Raw genomic sequence first — 21,784 nt, 5'->3', positions numbered from 1 at the left:
ATAAAATTTATTTATCATTCATTCATTCATTCATTTTCTTGTCGGCTTAGTCCCTTTATTAATCTGGAGTCGCCACAGCGGAATGAACCTATAACTTATCCAGCAAGTTTTTACGCAGCATGCCCTTTCAGCTGCAACCCATCTCTGGGAAACATCCACACACACATTCACACGCACACTCATACACTACGGACAATTTAACCTACCCAATTCCCCTGTACTGAAACTGGAGCACCTGGAGGAAACCCATGCGAACGCATTTTTTTTTTATTTGTACTCCAATGTTGTTCAATGTTAAAATGTTTATTAAACATACTGAATCGTATCGTAAATGCTTTTGATGGAAATAAATTATTCCCTATAAGTAGGCAATTAAAAAGTATCTGAACTGATAACTCATTGTTGTACAGTAGTTAATGCAGTTAGGCTGAATACTGGAATGGATGAGATTACACTTGAATATGACTTTAATAATATATTCTATATGTGAAGTTAAGATTTCACAATACTTATTATTACAAAGCAGCTTTACCCAAGGTCTGCATTATTACTACAGTAGAGCCAAAATGACAACATTTAAGGATTGCTTATATTGGTTAAGACAGTAAATAAACACATTAGGTACTTGCAGTTATAGTGTCCTTTGAAAGATATGTCTATGTGATGTTTAATACATGTTCAGTGAAGTGTATTTGTGTATCAAGTGTGTTTATCGATGAATATGCTTGTAACATACAGTACATCAGCAGCCATAAAGTATCTCCTTTCCTTAGGTTATTAAGGGTTATTAGAGGTGAGCTGACGCACGTCTCAATGTGCGCGCGCACGCACGTCCACACAAAGCGCGTTCTGTAGCTTTAAGCCGCGCTCACTCAGTCAGTCAGAGAGAGAGAGAGAGAGAGAGAGGGAAAAAAGCAGCAGCAGGAGGAGGAGGAGTGTGAACATTGCGGAGTTCTTGGGGATTCCGACAATATACAGATCAGACAGACTCAGTCCCGACGGTCGCTTTTGGAGCCCGATGAGTTTTTGGACTCTACTTCCATTCGGCGCGGTTGACGGCGCACGTTTACCCGCAGAAAGCGCTCGGATAGCGGATTCAGGTACGTGTCGAGAGTCGACCCGATTCCGCCCTACAGCTGAAAACACTCCGCTCCATTTGACCACAGTGTGTGTGTGTGTTTGGTGTGTGTTTATTGTGATCCTGCGAGCGCTGAGGTGCTGAACGATAACCCGTTAAGACGGACTGTAATAACGCGCGTTCATAACCAGGACGCCGTGGTGCCGAAACGCCCTTTCTTTTCTTAAAAGTTGAACTGTTTTTAACTTGATACGGCGTCTTAAAAAGGTAACAGAGAGAGAAAATACGCAAGAACGCAATCGCAATGGTCCCTCCTGTCATTTAGTTTCCATTTTGTTTCTCTGTTACAGTCGGTGCGATGTTACCGCTTCATTTATCTGATCTGGCTTGTATGTTCTTCGTACACATAGTGGGTCAAGAACTGACTGTTTCTATATATTTGTCCGTGACGCATGTATTTGTGATGTATTATACTGTAAGATTGTGTAATGTAAGGTGAGAAGAAGTCATAAATGTGATTTACTGGAGTGATAACGTAATTTGCTAATTTATTTTCATATATCTTAAAGTAATGCTTGTTACTTGAGAGTTGGCATTATTGTTCATTAGAGTATTTGGCTTTTATTACTATAATTATTTCTAATATTGATCCTTAGTTTTACTTCAATATACGATATTTCACCTCATTAGTGAGTTTGTAATATTTTTACATGCTACCCCAGACCGATTGTGGACTTTGCATTGTTTATAGTTTTCATAAGGTTTCCTGTGGCTTCGGTCAATAAAAATGGGACTAAGAAGGTCAAAGGTTGATGTTTAAAGGTCACCAGAGATCACAGTTTGGGTTCAGTGTTGGTTCAGGTGGCTTTTTTAGTGGTTAAGGGAAACACTAGTCAACTAGTTGCAGAAAATGTGGTGTAACGAGCAAAAAAGCTGCCTGTTTTGTGTTTTAAAATCAAAGCAAGCTTTAATGATCGCAATATTTGTTCCTTTGTCTTGTAATTTATAGAAACCATAAACATTCATGTCCAAAAGAATAAATGAATGCACGTTGCATTACAAACAAAATGCAAATTAGTTTTTTTTGTCTGTTTGATCTTCAAACCTAGTGCAAAATATGTTTCATATGTCAGAGAATCATGCTGACTGCTTTATAAGATCTGCTCTCTGGCTTCTGATAGATTAATACTTACTTGTTGAGATGTTATCATTGCAAGAGAAATGAAAATGAACACATGGTGACCTGATTTCTCAGAGGGGATGTCAATAGAATAAACTAAGGTAGTTAAAACAATGCTGGGTCATCGTCACCTTTAAATAGTATCCTAAACATCAACCTGAACATTTTGCTGTCTGTTTGCTACCTTATACTATTCATACGATGCATGCATGATTATCAGAATGTGGCTTTTTTAGCGCATGCAGTTAGTCGTAATGTTGAAGCACATGGTTGTGCTCGTGCAAAACATAAAATTGCATGGTGTAACATGTCGTAAATCCATAGAAGCCACAGGCGCTTTACACTCATTAACAGGTCAGTTGACAGCTCAGGGACGCAGGGGTTGCGTGTTTGTTCTTTATGCAATGAATCTTGTATTATACAGGCTATAGCAGTGATAATAGGTGGCCTGGAGATCAGCGGGGACTGTTGCTGATTATACAAGAGGTTTTGTACTCCGGAAGAAGGGATGAAGGCTGTTGTCTGGCTCTCTAGGTGTGAGATGGGCAGTTGAAACGCTGAGATGGTATGAAATACAAGGCACAGATTCTTCTCGCTTCAGCCTTGGGACAGAAGCAGGGCTTTCATTAATAGCGATTGATTGAATTTCTTTTTTTTTTTTTTTTTGCTGATTGATTTACTGTAAATGATTTATAGTTTGCTGAATTTGTGGTTTGCTGGAAGATGCGACTCAATTAAATTGAGCTTCGCCACACATTAAAACAACAGCAGTGACCTTAACACACTTACCAATTGACCAGTGTGATTATTATTATTATATATATATATATATATATATATATATATATATATATATATATATATATATATATATATATATATATATATATATATTTTTTTTTTTTTTTTTGGTACACTATCACTCATTGCTTTTGGGGTGTGCGATCTCTTTGGCTGAGTTCGAAATCACCTAATACTTGAGTAGGTATTACATTTGAATTTGAGTTTACTATATGTCCATAAGAAAAGTGCTTTTTTTAACTTTATTTTTATACATTAAAACATTTTACAGAACAGAACATTCAGTGACAGCAGCGATTATTAAGAAAAAAAAAAAAAAACGACAGTAGCCGCAGATGTAAATAAAATAAAAAATTACAAAAAAATAAAAAACATACAATATTTTCAGTTTCAAAGGAGCTAGAAATACTATGTCCTATTCAATTACAACGTAACAGGTGCCCATCTTTGTTTAAAAATATCCAGTTTTAGTTGAAGTTGAGCAGTCATATACTCCATTCTATATATACATTCGAAGAAAAGTGCTTTTTATATACAGGCCTCGAAATTAACTTTTTTTACTTGGTAGCGCCGGTGCTCCCAACTTAAAATATTTAGGAGCACCAGAAAAAAATTAGCAGCACCCACCAAAAATAAATGAGCACCATTGCAAATTGTATTTTAAGGGATTTATTGTATTTGAAAGCAACACCAATTAGGACTAACAAAAACCAGAAACGACTATCTAACTAATGCTGTGATGACTTATTAATATTTGTGTGCAGTAATTCCAAAATGAATCTCTAATAATTATAAATATTAATGATGACGATGATGACAATAATACTAACTATAAATTACATTTCTTATTATGATGCTGCCTTGAATGTGCTTGAATGCAAGTTATCTACAAAAAAAAAGTCTGTTACTTTATGAAAAATAAATTTATGGTTTGCATCAAACTAAAATGAAGCCTTGCAGTAAGTAATATTTATTTTGCACTATTGTTTTTATATGGATGTCAATCGTCAATCTAATAAATAATATTTCTGCTACAAAACAAACAAAAGATTGTAATAAATCATTCAATTCATGGCTGAAAGCTGCAAAACTGCTTTTTTTAGTTGGTAGCTAAGTAATTATATACATCTCACGGAATAATGGACAAAAGAAAGTAATAAAAGTCTGTCTTCTATCACTCTTTGAAAGTTTTGGTTTGGGTTTGTGTCATTGTAAATGCTCCGTCTCGTTATGGGCTGATTTGAATTTTTCTGTGTTTGTGGAATAAAGCAGGCGAGTCAGCCGGACTAATTTATGAGCAGGCAGAGCTGGATTCTCGCGATGACCACCGGCGCAGTACCACTCTTTGTTATGAGCCGCAGATTCAGTTTAAACTTAGTAAAGGCGAGCTTCTTTGGCAATGATGTACAGTGTTAGATTTTACATTTATAGCGGATATTTGCGCTGAACACGGAGTGAATGCAACGCAATCAGGCATTTTCTCTGAAAACACTCAATTGATCTTAGCTGACAGATCAACATTCACCACATGTCATGATCGCTGTCATTTCCTTAGGTGGGATTTGCAAATCTGTGTACTTTTCACTCTTCAGTCGTTTGCATTTCCCGCAGTAACAAAAGCTCCCAGTCATCTGACAGCAGAAAGCCTCGAGTGATTGACAGCTAATATGAACCAATAAAGCGGCAGGGAAGAGCGATTCAGCAAGTTTTTAGAAAAAATCTTGACAGTTCGCACTACAGCCATTACATGTAGTCGCACAAATCCTCCCAAATATATTATGAGGTCGCATTGATCGAATTTCGGGCGTATATGAGACCAAAATGGTCGCAATTTTGAGCCCTGATATAGTATGAATGCAAGTAGTATCGAGCTCATAAGTACTACATCTGCCATCTGTCATGATCATGTGACCTATCCGCGTCAGTTGCGTCGCTTCACTCCCATTCATAAATTCTCTTGTGTGGCATTATGGGATAGCATAGCATCCATCAGATGCGCACTTCAGAATCTCGCCCGAAATACTTGCTTACTGTTTTTTGAGTACTAGTAATTTGGACATACTACTCTGCTCGCATACTGTTTTTTAGCATACTATATAGTTTGGAAGTAAGTGAAGTGCATCCGAAATCACCTACATCTCAGTAGCTACTACATTTGAATTTGCCACACGACCGTAAGAAAAGTACTTTCTATATAGTATGAATGTTAGTAGTATGAATGGAGCACATAAATACTTCATCTGCCATTTGTCATTATTACATGACCTATCCATGTCAGTTGCGTCGCATCACTCCCATTCATAAATTCTCTTGCATGGTATTATGGTATAGTGTAGCGTTTATAGGATGCGCACTTCAGAATCTTGCCGGAAGTAGTAGGTCATCTGGGTACTTCTCACATACTGTTTTTCGAATACTATGAATTCGGACACACTACTCGGCACTAGGGATGTAACGGTATCAGAATTTCACGGTTCCGTAATACCTCGGTATGAATGTCACGGTACGGTATTTATTGAATCATTTACAGGAAAAAAAAAACTTTTGAAAATACTCCAAAAAAGTGCCAAAAGTGTCAATGACATACAAATTAGCCATCTATCTGTAAGCTTTGAAACACTAACTTCAATTTTAATAACAAAAAATTATTAAACCATGTAAAAAAATAAAGTTTCAATTTAGTAGTGTTGAAAACTCATCACATTCAACATTTAATCACTCACTCACTTAGATAGAGATGGGTTTAAAGGAAAATTATCATATAATTATAATCTGGTAAAAGCTGGTATCTCTGGGTATTTACAATGTCCCCTGCAACAGAAAAAAACCCTCTCATTTGGGACTGAGGTTTCTGGGACAAGAGAGATATGACTTGGCCCAGGTTGACAGCAGTGGGGTAACGTTGTGCATTGTCTTTCCCCCACTTGAGAAGACAAACCATGAGTGAGATAGAGATCTCTTTGCGGTACAAGTCAATGTCTGCATCAATCTGAACAGTGTGCTGTGTTTCTGCAGTCCCCATGACTGTTATTAGTCGTATTCCCCAACTTGCAGGCACGTGCACACATAGGGCTCAACCTGTGCAGTGCACATGCCCTTTTTAGTCTTGGATAGAAAATGCCCTTCCAAAACGATCAAAAGTGACCCCGCGACGCGACACAACCTCCGTCCAGTCCAGCCCTTCAGTAGGCGCGCGACAACACTTCTCTTGAGTATGCGCGCTCAACCCCCCCTCGGCACTTAACAATACGCGCGCCACAACACAGCTGATCAGAACGCGCGCGACAGCACCGCTATTCAGCACGCGCGCGGCGACAACACCCGCTTTAGGTTCGATCATTTCCATCTTTTTTTCATCTCCGCTACTAGCAGCACACTCCATTTCCGCATTACTGGATCTGTAGCGACAACAGACCGCAAAGGATTATGGCCACGCCTGGGCTGATGGGAAATGTAGTTTCAGCTACCTCCCGTTCGCTTCATTCGCCTGAGCAAATTTTCTCAGAAGACCTATAGTTTTACCGAGTCATGCGACTTCGGTAATATCGAAAAAATTTAATATTGCGGTATGACGGTATTTACAATACCGTTACATCCCTACTCGGCACTACTCTTAACAGATCATGTGATAACATGAAAACTAAGCATAATGGGTCAGCGTTAATGGACAATACGGTAGGCCGACCACATTGTAAAACACTTGAAATGTTGTTTCGGTCATTTTAAAACCCCTCAGCCAAAGTCTGTCTTTTAAAGTGGTTCAGTATTATAACCTCTGGAACAATCTTGAGCGTCTGCATTCCCAAAGAGTGTTTCATACCTTCAAAAGCCACCACACATTCATTGCATTTCGTTTTATGAGGGGCAAGTAATATATAAGAAAATGGCCCACAGTTGCTTCTACCACAGTAAATTCCATTTTTCTTTTTGATTTTTTTTTTTTGCACCAGTTTATCAGGAAGTGACTATTTTGTCTCATAGGATGGTAACAGTGCTTTATTCTCAAATGTTTCATGCATTATTCCAGTTTTGCACATGTTTAATCTGCACCTTTGCATGGAAACATATCTACAGTAACTTTAAACTTTTCTGTAAGAACAATATCAAAATTTGTGATTTATTTGGGACAACAGCATGCTTTAGTGATAATACTTCGCAACATCAGCTATTGTGAATAATAGAAAGCTACTCATTCTGGCACAAATTTGCTTTCAAATCTTTAATAATAAACTCAACGGCATTGCGGGAAGTAGTACTTTAAGGCTATTACAATGCTTAAGGTTTTTGCTAAGAGAGTCGGAATGATCAGTGTTCACACATTGTTAAAAATAATAATCATGATGTTATAGGTTATATATTTTAGTGTATTGGCTAATCGGCTATTAAATTAAGTTCATAGCACTGCAGTTTGTAGCACATTTTTGGTACCCCCAATAATGCAGAAAATAATAAGGTGCAGGCACTGACTATGGATAAATATTTGTTTTACCTCATAAGCTATGAACTTCCTGGAATGAAAGCACGTTGGCCATCTGTAAGTATGTTTTGGCCTCTTAAAGGAGCTAACGCTGATCCTGAGAAACGTGATCTGAACAACTTGTATAACACACAAGTTAATTTAATATAATTACCTGACTGACCTCTAACTGCCAGCTGTATATCTGTGTCGCCCACTTTGTCCTGAGGCGAGATGTACCTGGAGGTCAAGGAATCCTGGCAATTGGGTTTGGGGAGATTTTACTGTTCCATGGGGACATTACTTATCGTGTCTTATTTTAATGCAGGCTATATGCTGTGCTAAGTGAAACGCCTGTCCTTTCCAGTGATTCAGGAGTTGTAAGGCTTAGTCGTTTGTCTCTTTGAGCCGAGAGATGAATACATGCAGATTTCGCAGTCCAAGGCCACAGCGTGCCAAGCTGTCCTTCACACCGTATTAGTGGCCTGTCCTTTCAGAAACCTTCAAAGCTGTGAGAAGGACACAAACCCTGCAGTAATGCTGAAGAGATGAACACTCACAAAATGATCTGCAATCAGCGCATCAGGCGTTCACAGAGTCGGCGACAGGAATGATCCCAGCTTCATTATTTTTCTCATCTAAAAGCTTTCAGATCGCACAGGCCTGAGCAATTAACTAAAGAGCAGTTTTCCGATTTTGTGAATGAAAGATGGATGTGTGGGTTATGAAGAGTGCGGATTGAGGTTGTACCGCTTTGATGAGCTTTATTCCGTAAGTCAGGGTTTCAGAGGAGGCGTTGAACCTGGATTTAGTCTTACAATAAAAGCTGAAATTGAAGCACATAGAAATGCATAATACTTGTCGGTATTTGATTCAGCAGCTTTATTCTCGTTCACATGAACATTATTTTGTTAATAAAAAAGTGACTTTGAGATGACTAGTAAGGAGTTGAAGGGTTTTATCGATATTGCTGTTGTTGTGTCTGTAGAATGTGATACTGTGATTGAAAATATTGTGGATTGTTATATACACACACACACACACACACACACACACACACACACACACACACACACACACACACAGGGGTTGGACAATTAAACTAAATCGCCTGGTTTTAGACCACAATAATTCATTAGTATAGTGTTGGGCCTCCTTTTGCGGCCAATAAAGCATCAATTCATCTACAGATAAAAGTCTTGCACAGTGAGATTTTGAGCCATTTTTGTAGAATAGTGGCCTGATTACTACATGAATCTGGTGTAGGAAACTCACCTGACTCGCTTCTCCAAAACACCCCAAAGTGGCTCAATAATATTTAGATCTGGTGACTGTGCAGGCCATGGAAGATGTTCAACTACACTTTCGTGTTCACCAAATCATTTAGGATCAGGTGATTCAACGATCAGGATACAACGCTTAAACCCTGGTCCTCCAGAATGGTTCGATAGTCCTTGGCAGTGACTCGCCCATCTAACAAGTATTGCGGCTAGGGAATGCCATGATATTGCAGCCCAAACCATCACCGATATATCCCCATGGTTCATTCTGGGCTTGCAACAGTCTGGTTGGTACGCTTCTTTGGGGCTTTTCTGCACTGTAACTCTCCCAGATGTTTATTGCATTGTCATGAGTGACCCTTTAGTAGCCTGGCCGTGCATATAGACCCTGTGGAGTAATTGGTAGAAATAGCCATAAGCTGACCTGGCGTTAAACACAAACAAACAAAGATTTAATCACAGTGAGTCTGATCATCACATGTATATACAGATAAAATCAGTGATCACTTGTGGCTCATGGGATCCCCTCACATATTACTATGAAGAGTGCGGTTTAAGGTTGCATTGTTTTGATGAGCTTTATTTCTTTATTATTGTAGACTTTGAGAGGTCTAGTAACAGTGGCGCCCCCAGAAAATTTTCTTAGGGGTGGCCAGAAGAGGCCGCACCAAATCTTGGGGTGGCACACAAAAAAAAAATTATGAATTCAGTGTAATGTTATATTTTTGTTTTTGGTAAATTTAATAATGTAGTTTTTATACATTTAATTAATTCTTCTTGAAATATTGCTATTTATTCCTTAAAGTAATTCAGGAAGTACATGTGCAAACCAAATAAAAATCTATGTTTAGTTTAAAAACACTTTTCATATATATATACTGTATAAATAACTTTTTACGTGCTTTTATTGTACATCATACGGTATATGCCATGTCTAAAATTAATGAAGATTAATGAGCTTATTATTCCCAGTGATGGGTTGCAGCTGGAAGGGCATCCACTGTGTAAAAATGTGCTAGATAAGTTGGCGGTTCATTCCACTGTGGCGACCCTGGATTAATAAAGGGACTAAGCCAAAAAGAAAATGAATGAAAGAAAAATTGGTTTTATTAATAACCCAAACAAATATACAAACTGAACAAAAGGGATTACTATACACATTCACTATACCTAATAATATCATTTATCCATATTACTTTTTGAGCCATTTTATTAACGCAGCTTCTTCTATTGATATACTGTAAGGTAAATATTAAATTGCCATTGCTGTCAATTGAAGGTGTGTGCGTGCTGTCAACGACGATCGGGAAGGGTAGTGGCGGTTCTAGTTTAAACGACACCCTTTAGTTTAAATGACACCCTCGACTTTCACCTCTGCACAAAATTCTGTTACTCCGTTTCACGGCGCATGAGCGGCGCGTATTTTGTCGGCGTGCATGCAAACAACCAACCGGGATTCACACAGGAGTGCGTGAGGCGCGCGGGAATGGTTTTCTGTGCGCATGCGTCAGTATGCTTTCACCAGCATTCAGCATTGAACCAGCACTAAGGGGGAGAGACAATCAATCAGCTACGTCAGTAACACCAACAATAATTTAGTGGCTGCATTTTATTTATTTAAACATTGGGGATTTATAAGTACATTTAAATCAATAATGTCAACAGCAAATTTATATTGGGGTGGGCACAGGGGTGGCCACAGGGGTGGCCAGAGTTTACTGAGGGGTGGCCGTGGCCACCCCTGGCCACCCCTTGGGGGCGCCCCTGTCTAGTAAGGTGTTGATGGGTTTTATTGATATTGCTGTTGTTGTGTCTGAAGAATGTAATACTATGATGTAAAATGTTGTGGATCGGCAGTTCAGTTTCATTGTCCAACCTTTGTATATACACACATTATATATATAAATATATATATATATATAAATGTGTGTGTATAAATATAGGGGTTGGACAATGAAACTGAACTGCCAGGTTTTAGACCACAATAATTAATTAGTATGATGTTGGACCTTCTTTTGCGGCCAATACAGCATCAGTTCATCTACAGATAAAAGTCCTGCACAGTTATCAGAGGGATCAATAATTTTTAGGCCTCAATAATATTTATATCTGGTGACTGTGCAGGCCATGGAAGATGTTCAACTTCACTTTTTATGTTTACCAAACCATTCTGTCACTAGACATTCTGTCATTGCACCTTTAGGATGCAATGTTTAAACCATGGTACTCCAGAATGGTTTGGTAGTCCTTGGCAGTGACTTGCCCATCTAGAACAAGTATTGCACCTAGGGAATGCCATGATATTTTAGCCCAAACCATCACTGATAAACCCCCATGCTTTATTCTGGGCTTGCAACAGTCTGGGTGGTAAGCTTCTTTGGGGCTTCTCCACAATGTAACTCTCCTAGATGTGGAAGAGTTACCAATTTATTGCTTTGGCATAAGTGACCTTATAGTAGCCCGGCCATGCATATAGGCCCTGTGGAGTAATTTATAAAAATAGCCATTAGCTGAGCCGGAGTTAAACACAAACAAGCAAAAATTTGTCGGATTTCCGCATGTATATATAATCAGCGACCACTTGTGATAGGATCCCATGAAGCACATAATACCGGGTATCAACAGCGTCTTTGTATTTATAGTATTTATATGTATATAGCGGCTTTGAACTTATAGCTTCCGGCTCCTGTGTTGAAGCAGTTAGGTTTTTGTTATAGGGCTGACTCGGCAAAGATTTGTTTCATGCAGAGGTCAGAGGTTGAGCTCAGATTCACACTGCCTTGTGTTTCTGAGCACAGAGCTGAAACTCTGGAAAGTAATAAAGAACTGTCAGTTTGGGAGAGGCGCACCCTTCAGACTGCTGAATCACTTAAAAGAAAAAGTCTTGTATAGCTTAATATCATGCAAATTATTGTCTACTACTGATAAATGTAGTACAAAACCTATTATATTACAAGTGCGCAGTGGATTTCACTCAATATGCAGGGGCATTTAGACTCTTTGTGGGGAATAATTGACAGAGGTGAAGCCTAACATTGTTTCTCTTGTTACCCGTTGACTGAAAAAGCCACACTATTTGGCATCATATCAATATTTTGTATCTCGAGGAGGACTGTGAATTTGCACAAATCTAATTTATTGATCGATTAATTGTTCGTCTTAATCATGCAGGATGTTATCATCAGTGACACATTTTTGTCATGGGTTTGACCCTCAAAACATAAGCTTCCTCTGCCAAAGAATATTTTGTTTTGACAGTAAATAAAAGACTTTTAGGATTGTAAAAGAATCAGTGATTGACAATTTAATAGTATTATTAAATTATTGAATATACACTCTAAATGGTGTGTTGTCATAACCTAACGTTGGGACAAATACGGAAAAACCCAAGATTGGGTTCGTTTTTCATTTAAATTTAAATAGCACTTTTTAAACCAATAGTTTAGTTGGTCTATATTTGACCCAACGTTTTATTACAACAACCCAGCATTTTTTAAGTGTGTAATGACTAATATACAAAAATGTAATTTTTACGTTTACACATTGGAAACTTGTGTGTCCATGTGAGAAAATTGTTGTTGTTACTGTAAGTGTGTCATTTTGTTCCCAATTGTGCATATGATATTATGCAAATGAAGGACAATATGGAGATTGTAAAAAAGGCCAACATTTACTCATGAACATCATAATTCAAGGCAAATGCTATTCAGTTATTAGTCCACTTCATCTGTCTTTAAGTATCTCTCCCTGATAAAATGTCAATATATTACATGTTTATGAGCTAAATGCTACTCCGAATACTTTTTTAATCTGAAACCAGCAAATGATGTGATGTGAACAACCTCATAAACAACAATGGAGGACATACAGCAGATCCTGTTGTCACTTCTTGTCATGTGGCTGTTTTGATAAGTTTTTTTTTTGTCATTGCTCTGTGCCAACATTGTATTTTTACAGAGTATTAAAAAAAGTCACTACTTGTGGTGGTGGTGTTGTTGTTGTTGTTTTCTTCTCTTTCTTCACATACAAATTCAATTCAATGTATCTTTGTCTATAGCACTTTTACAATGTAGATTGTGTCAAAGCAGCTTAACATATTAGTTTAATTAAATTGAAACAGTCCAGTTTTCAGGGTTGAAGTTCAGTCTAGTTTAAATTTCACTGCTGATAGTCCAAACACTGAAGAGCAACAATACAAGGGAAAATTGTCTGTAAACCAATAGCGTTCAGTAACAAGTCTAGCTCTACACTTTTTGTAGCATACTGTTGTGCTGTGTTACCCCTTAGGAAAGGTTGCCAAAAAGTGGCATGGTATAATTCATGGTTTCTCACAGTGGAAATGTGAATAAATGTGTAGCATACTGTATTGTACAGCTAAGTGGAAATGAGTCATTATAGATACTGAAAACGGCATTTATAAAAGAGAACTGGCTTGATGTCGCACTACAAACAGTCTTGCCTTAACTTTAACCACTTTTTGTTTGTAATTCGATGGAAAGGTTATTGTTTTCCAGGACTGGGAATTCACGTGTTGGTGTACTGGGTTGCGGCTGGAGGGACATCCAGCACATAAAACATATGCCAGAGTAACTGAAACTGAAAGTCTTTGAACCTGCAACCTTTCGATCACAAGTCTTACTCTTTAACCATTAGGCAAGGGCTGCCCAAACTTGGTCCTTGAGGGCCAGTGTCCTGCAGAGTTTAGCTCTAACTTCCTATAACACAACTGCCTGGAACTTTCTAAAATACTTAGCTTGATTAGCTGGTTCAGTTGTATCTAATGGGGGTTGGAACTAAATTCTGCAGGACACTGGCACTCTGGTACTGACGAGTGTGGGCGGGGTCGAGAGCCCCGCAAACCTGTTGGAGTGAGAAGTCTAGATGAGATACAGCTGTGGACATGCACATCAATATGCCATCATTTTTGTAACCCTGTATAGCAATAATTAATATTTTTGCAGTACTGTGACTGTTTAGGGTTGGAGTGGTGGAAGACATTAATAAAATACAGTTGGTTGGGTAATTTAATAAATGATATAAATAATACTCTGTAAACTACTGTTTTTACTGTGACGGTTGGGTTTAGGGTTGGAGTAGACTTAAATAAAATAAAAAAATAATATAAATAATTTATGTTAACTTCCGGCCACAACCGTATCTGATCAAGCAACAACCCGGTTGGAGCGAGTGTTTACAAGTGTTGAGCTCCAATTTTAAACTACTTTTTTTCTGTTTTGTGTTTACCTTATGACTAAAGTTGTTGCACGTCCACCAGTTCCCGCCTAAGAATGAACAAGTTTTAGCTACTTGTACATTTAAGGTAGCGTTCAGAAAAAACACACACAAAGGAATTCAACACAGAGGTACATAAACCCCTTCTGTCAGCTAGCGTTTCGGAAGTGTTTTTGCAGAGCAACACAAACAGCATGCAGAAGTATAAAGCAAGACGTATGAAAGTCTAAAAATATAAACCAGCCTTCAGGCAATGGTTACTCCCAAAATTGAGGATTTATTCCACTGATAAGTCAGGAACTAAGCTGAAAGAAAGAAAGTGAGTGGAAGGCTCACATAATATGGAGTATGTTTTATAAATGTACATAACTTTTAAAACCTCTATTACAGGTGGGCATAGATTAATTTTGTTTAATCTAGATTAATCTTGGAATTAAACTAGATTAATCGAGATTAAAATTGGCTCATATGAACTCTGCCGAAGGCATTTAGAATATGTGTGGTACTCAAATAATAATTCTTTGAGAGTGGGTTTCTCAAGCCAAGTGGCGCATTAGGCCAGGGGCTCATCTCCTTTTTCCAAAATGCATCACAAACTGCTTGAGAAACGGTTCTACTATGATAATTGGTGATGAAAATAAAGAATGTTCAATAAGATGTACTTGAGTTTACTAATTGTTTATTCGGTTAAACATGAATTTTAATCTCTAAGCCTACATATGCTCAACAGCTATATTATTTATTTATTTATTTATTGATTGATCACCTCAATCCAACTAAAGTCATAACTGATCTAAACAGAAATGGAATTAAGACACGTGTTCTATTACTGAAGTAAACACTGCATTAAAACTATTACCGTCATGTAGGACTTTTTGCCATATTTTTCGACAAGATCCACACATGCGGCTGTCAGTAAAGGACCACACAAACACATTCACACATTGCAAAATGCGGAACTTTTTTTCTTCCAATTTGGCGTGCGTTATTAAATTCCATAACATTCTCACCAGTCCTTACTCCTTATTTGCCTCTAATACCCCAGTTTGTCACAGGGGCATGAATGAAATGTTCATGAGTGAGTGTGAAACTGCCGAACTGCAGTTAAAGTCACTCAAAATTACAGGAAACTCTTACATGAAAGCATTTTACGTAAACATCTTAATTCTATTATTGCCTATTAAGGTAAATAACTAGATTACAGATGTCCAAGCGTAGTCAGTAGTGTCTACGAAGTAAGTAAAAGATCCAGAAGGACATCCTGCTGATTTGATTCAGAAGGGCACTTTTTTGTCAGACGACTCGCCGGTCAGGTATACATCCGCGCTAAAAATCAAGGTGAAAGTTTTTCTAGCGCACGATAAGAGTCTTGCGTTAACGCAGCACATTAACTCCGATAACGGCCCACCACTAAAATATACACACAAAATGTATAATGCCTCTGACCAATGACATTCATCATAACAGTATTGTGTAGGGATGTAACGGTATTGTAAATACCGTCATACCGCAATATTAGTTTTTATTCAATATTACCGAAGTCGCATGACTCGGTAAAACTATAGGATTTCTGAGAAAATTTGCTTAGGCGAATGAAGCGAACGGGAGGTAGCGAAAACTACAATTCCCATCAGCCCATGCTTGACCATCATCCCTTGCGGTCTGTTGTCGCTACAGATCCAGTAATGCGGAAATGGAGTGTGCTGCTAGAAGCGGGGATGAAAAAGAGCTGTAAAACTCTAAAGCGGGTGTTGTCGCCGCGCGCGTACTGAATAGCGGTGTTGTCAGCACACTGTTCAGATTGATGCAGACATGAGACCTCTATCTTACTCATGGTTTGTCCTTTCAAGTGGGGGAAAGACAATGCACAACGTTACCCACTGCTGTCAACCTGGGCCAAGTCATATCTCTCTTGTCCCAGAAACCTCAGTCCCAAATGAGAGGGTTTTTTTTTCTGTTGCAGGGGACATTGTAAATGCCCAGAGATACCAGCTTTTACGATAATCATTTATCATGATAATTTTCCTTTAAACCCATCTCTATCTAAGTGAGTGAGTGATTAAATGTTGAATGTGATGAGTTTTCAACACTACTAAATTGAAACTTTATTTTTTTTACATGGTTTAATATTTTTTTTGTTATTAAAATCGAAGTTAGTGTTTCAAAGCTTACAGATAGATGGCTAATTTGTATGTCATTGACACTTTTGGCACTTTTTTGGAGTATTTTCATAAGTTTTGTTTTTTCCTGTAAATGATTCAATAAATACCGTACCGTGACATTCATACAGAGGTATTACCGTACCGTGAAATTCTGATACCGTTACATCCCTAGTATTGTGGAGGAAATACTTCATTAAAGGGATCATTCACACAAAACAATTCTGTCATCATTTATTCATCATCCACTTGTTCCAGACCTTTTTTAAAGAAAGCTGTAACCATTGACTTCCACCATTTGTTTTTCTATGGAGATCAGTAGTTTCGTTTTTCTACAGAGCATCTTCTTTTGTGTTCAACAGAAGAAAGAAACTCTGAGAGTTAAAAAGTGAGTAAACTTAGATTTTCGGGTGAACTATCCCTTTAAGCCACACAAGTCTTAACACAACCCAGGGGTTTCTCTTAAGACAGAAAAACGGAGGGGTTAAACCGAGCTGAGCTGTTGCCAGGCAACAAGCGACACCTCAGCAGCCGCTCTGAAAGATGCACACCCTGCTCTCAAAGCACTCACGCGGCGAGGCATGCTGGGATATATTATTATGGACTGCTGTTTGTATGCACTCCTGCCACAGGAAGTAGACACGACTGCAAAAGTGTTGGGTTTTCGTGTTGAACCAAGACCTTCTCCATGTGAGGTGCAGTCCCTGTGCGTTTACATGCATCTCAATGAGCCGCGGGCTGTTGATTAGCGGTGCCGGACACAGTTTGAGATGCCCTTGGACGCTCGTCCTCATGTCCTGACGGGCCGCTCGGGGCTTATGCTTTACTGGCATTAACACAGCGCTCTGACCTTGACCCAGCAGATCTGACCTGAAAGCTTTTAAGTAACTCTCTGATTCGCTCGTGTGATGATGATGATGATGGTCATGTGATGTGCTTATGGGTCACACTTGACTGAATGTGTGGGTGAAAGAGGGTTTTCATTTGTGGTATGAATTAATAGCGTTGATTGTTTGCGTGATGGTGATTGATTTTGCACAGAACTCTTTGACTGCTTTGAGACTGAAATATTGTATGCATGTAGTTTATTGTTAATGTATTGCCTCCAAATGGTGGACAATAGTTGTTTTTAATGATCAGGCAAATTTTTTAAAACATTTTAAAGAATGTGTTGATGAATTGATGTATAATAAGGTGACTTTCCATGGTTTCAATTCGGTCTGGTGGAAATAAATATTATTAGATGTATTTACATAAGCTAATACTTATTTACAAATATAAATAGCATTTATTATTGAAGTAAAAAGTAATAGAAGCATTCCATTATGATTAAACAAAGATAAATCTAGCATTAAAAGTTACTTTTTTCATGACTTCAGTTTGCTTGTTGACTACTTTTAATATTTTTATTATATATTTTTGGATTAATAAAAGTAGCATTTTATTATAATTTTATTTAATTATATTATAATTATATTATTTTATTATTAAATAAGCATTATTGTAAAGTATGATTGTAAAATCCTGTAAAAAAATGTGTTGCGTGTAAATAATTTCAAAGTTTGAAACAATATCAAAGAATATTAATAATATTAATTATTATTTTCCCAGAGATGGGTTGCGGCTGGAAGGGCATCCGCTGCGTAAAAACTTGCAGGATAAGTTGGCGGTTCATTCCGCTGTGGCGACCCCGGATTAATAAAGGGACTAAGCCGACTAGAAAATGAATGAATGAATTATTATTATTATTATTATTATTATTATTATTATTATTATTGTTGTTATTGTTATTATTTTTTATTCATTCATTTTCTTTTCAGCTTAGTCCATTTATTCATCTGGGGTTGCCCCAGCGGAATGAACCGACATCTTATCCAGCATATGTTTTATGCAGCGGATGCCCTTCCAGCTATAACCCATCACTGGGAAACATCCATACACACTCATTCACACACATACATACACTATAGTAAATTTTTAGCTTACTCAATTCACCTATGGCGCATGTCTTTGGACTTGTGGGGGAAATCGGAGCACCTGGAGGAAACCCATGCGCACACAGGGAGAACATGCAAACTCCACACAGAAAATCGCCAACTGACCCAGCCGAGACTCGAATCAGCGACCTACTTGCTGTGAGGCAAACAAGCTACTCGCTGCGCCACCGCATAGCCTGCATTATTATTATTATTATTATTTATTTATTTTTTTATTATCTTTGCATAAGAATTACAATGTAAAATGCAACATTTAACTACATATGGTTGAGGTTTAGGTGCTGAATCAAAGAATATTTAATTTAATTGTGTGTATTTATTATGTATTATTCCAAAAATATCATAATATATTGTTATTTATTCATTTTTTGTAGCAAAAAGCCATTTGTATCTGTAATAGTATGATAAATTTGTAATTAAGCTTTATAATATTTGTAACAAGCTTCTATGTTAAGACTTTTATTCATTTACATATTCATTTATTATAATTGCATTTAAATGACTTGCAAAAGGCTGAGAAATGAACTGAATTTCCTACATTTGTCCAGTTTGATTACTTGCTTCAGACTGGGATCAGCAGAGTCTGCTGCTGTTGCTCTTTTTCACCTGTTTGTATCTGAATGAGTGGAGTTAATCCAGACTGGAGCGATTCGTGTGTGTACCAGCATGTTTACATGTGCTGCCACTCTGCTTGTGTAAGTGCGTTTACAGGCCAGACACTCAAACAGAGCAGATCTGTCCTGTAAGCTGCCTGTCTGTCTGTTCGTCCAGCACTGGTTATATTAAGGTATGGCTTGCCCTAAATACACTTAACCGGGTTTAGTGAGGTCATCTATCAGTTTAATTCAGCTGCGTGTTGTTGTTGTTGTCCTTCACATTTGTTTACACTGATGTGTGTCGATTTAAATGAGTTTATTTATGCTTGATGTTTGAGTCCATATTGTATAAAGTGCATGATAGAGAAAAAAACTTTTCTTCTTATGGGTAAAGTTTGTCTTTTTTGGTCAAGACAATATCAGAAAATACAACTGTTTACAGGCAATGAGCATTTTGATTTCAGCAATTTTGTACACAATTTAATGGCAAGATGATGCTTTTTGTTTTGCTGGAACATGTGCCGTGAGTTTGTATTTGAAGCATTTGTTTGACATCTAAAAGCTTATTTGCTGTCATATGCATGTGTTTATGTTGTTTGAACATCATCTTACGATACAATTTTTTTTAATTGCGAATATTTTATTTTATATTTTAAGGGACATTTGTTTTTGCAGAGCTAATACAACATTTGTTTTTTAAATCTATTTATTAAATGTGAACTATTGATGTTTGTATGTGTGTATGTATATGTACATGTTAAATAAAAAAAGAGAAAAATTAATATTAAGTAAAAAAAAATTGTTTTAAGTATACATTTTTAAACCAATAGTTTCTTCTTTATTTACAGTTATTGCAAAATTATTAGACATTTTTTGTTTTTAAATATTTCCCAAGTGATGCTTAACAAGGACATTTTTTCCACAATATGTCACTTATATTTTGGATTGACTTGGATTGGAGGTCAATATTATTAGTCACCTTAATTTCATAAAAAAAAAAATTCTGATTGGCCACAGTACAAACCAGTGATGTCCAATGACTTGCCTAATTATAATTACCTAATTATAAACAGTTCATTCATTAATTTTCCTTCGGCCACAACGGAATGAAACGCCAACTATTTCAGCATGTTTTACGCAGCGGATGCCCTTCCAGCCGCAACCCAATACTGAGAAACACTGTGGGGGGAAGCCGGAGCACCCTGAGGAAACCCATGCCAACACAGGGAGAACATGCAAACACAGAAATGCCAACTGGCCGAGCCAGGGCTCAAACCAGTGACCTTCTTGCTGTGAGGCGACAGTGCTAACTACTGTGCCACCATGCTGCCCTTTAAACAAATTCAGCCTTTAAATTGCTCTATAGGCTGGGAAACTAGTATCTTGCAAAATAAGTATTAAAATATTATGTACTGTCATCATGGCAAAGACAAAATAAATCAGAGACCTACTTTATATTAAGTGGCCTTAACTACTAAGTGCTTTTATCAATACATAAATACAATGTACTTACTGTGTTCATAATTTATTACTGAACGCTTGTGGTGGTCTTGAGGGGGATACTGAGAAGGGGTAGAGGCAGGTTTGGTGGGATGTGTACGTTAAAGGGTGGGTTAAGGTGTAAGGGATGGTCAACAGTCTAATTAAAGGTGTAATTGCATCAAGGTATTTAATCAATCATGTACAATGTAAAAAAAAACAACATGTATTTATTACACAATACAGTGTTTACCTCTAGGTTTTTTCCAGCTGTGGCGGCAGGCCTTTTTTTACACAGATATACCAAATACCTGTGGCGTTATTTTAATGACAGATGTCGTGAGCGCATTATTAGAAGTTGAAATCGCATTTATGTAATAGCCTACAGCATGCAGATCTCTTTGCTTGTGCACCGATTTCCTCTGCTCGTTCACAAAACTTCGCAGATCTTCTTGTGCGCTCTTAAATAAGCACTACTGAAGTGCGATTTAGTGCGTTTATGTAGTAAGTATGTCTCCAACATTTATTAGATTTGCTAGGAATATTTATGAACGTCTTCAATAGACGTACAGAGTAGCATTAATGCGTCCTGAATTAAAGTGAAACGGCTATACGTTGTGTTTGCTGGCCTTACACATCACGCACCTGTCAGTCAGTCACTCAGCACGTCACTTTAAAGGGTTAAACAATTGAGGCACAGCACTACTACGGTTGCAGAAAAGTTTGCACTGTTATAATTCACTTTCCCTTTTATACGTTTTGGTGCGATCATTACCTGCTATTAAAAAAAACAAAATATTTTGAATGAGAAGCTGTAATGTAGTTGTGGCGGGATGAATTTTGGCGTGGCGCCCCGCCATGGAAGAATGTATTTAGCGGAAATCATGCAGTATGTACATTGTATCATATAATTAATTTCAATATAAGTTAGTTAAGGCCACTTTAATAAAGTGGGACAGAAATAAGTTATTAGAATTTAGTTATTAAAACTATTATGTTTAAAAATGTGTTCAACTCTTCTCTCTGTTAGACAGCACTTGCAATTTCACAGGAGGGCTCAGCATTTTTCTTTCATCTGTATACAAACCTTATAAAAGGCCATATGAAGTCATTATAAGTATTGTGTGTTTGTGACATATTAGGACACAAATCTGTATAATGACATGGGTATGACACAGGTATTACAAAAAGATGGTGAAATGTGAGGACATTGGTGACGTCCTCATTTCTCAAAAAGCTTATAAATCCTACAGGATGAGTTTAATCAGAGTAAAGCTGCACACAGTCTCCTGTGATGGTTGGGTTTAGGGGTCGGGTGGGGTTAGGGCAATACAGTATACGGTGTGTGCTGTATAAAATGAATGGAAACCTATGTATTGTACCCACTTTTCACAAAAACAAATGTGTGTGTGTCTTTTAGAAGTATTACTGTAGAAAATTTTTATTTATATTTTGCAAGATCTATATGGCAGCCACTTGTCAGTATTTGTAGAAACTGATTACTTTTTTTAGTTCTATATTTAGTA

At 37.5% G+C, this 21,784-nt stretch overlaps 1 protein-coding gene across 2 annotated transcripts in view; it reads left to right on the top strand.

Moving 5' to 3' along the window:
* Window positions 1-889: 889 nt before the first annotated feature.
* Window positions 890-21,784, top strand: part of nrip1b (nuclear receptor interacting protein 1b) — a 59,812-nt gene continuing 38,917 nt past the window's right edge. For both annotated transcript variants that reach the window (XM_087271278.1, XM_087271279.1), the window contains exon 1: window positions 890-1,100. The gene's annotated coding sequence lies outside the window, so the exon portion shown is untranslated. The remainder of the gene's footprint in view (window positions 1,101-21,784) is intronic.

Source organism: Danio rerio, chromosome 10, assembly GCF_052040795.2.
Source record: "Danio rerio strain M-AB ecotype USA chromosome 10, GRCz13ab, whole genome shotgun sequence".
Taxonomy (NCBI): domain Eukaryota; kingdom Metazoa; phylum Chordata; class Actinopteri; order Cypriniformes; family Danionidae; genus Danio; species Danio rerio.
The sequence above is the reverse complement of the archived record's forward strand: the minus strand, read 5'-3'. Positions and strand labels throughout refer to the sequence as shown.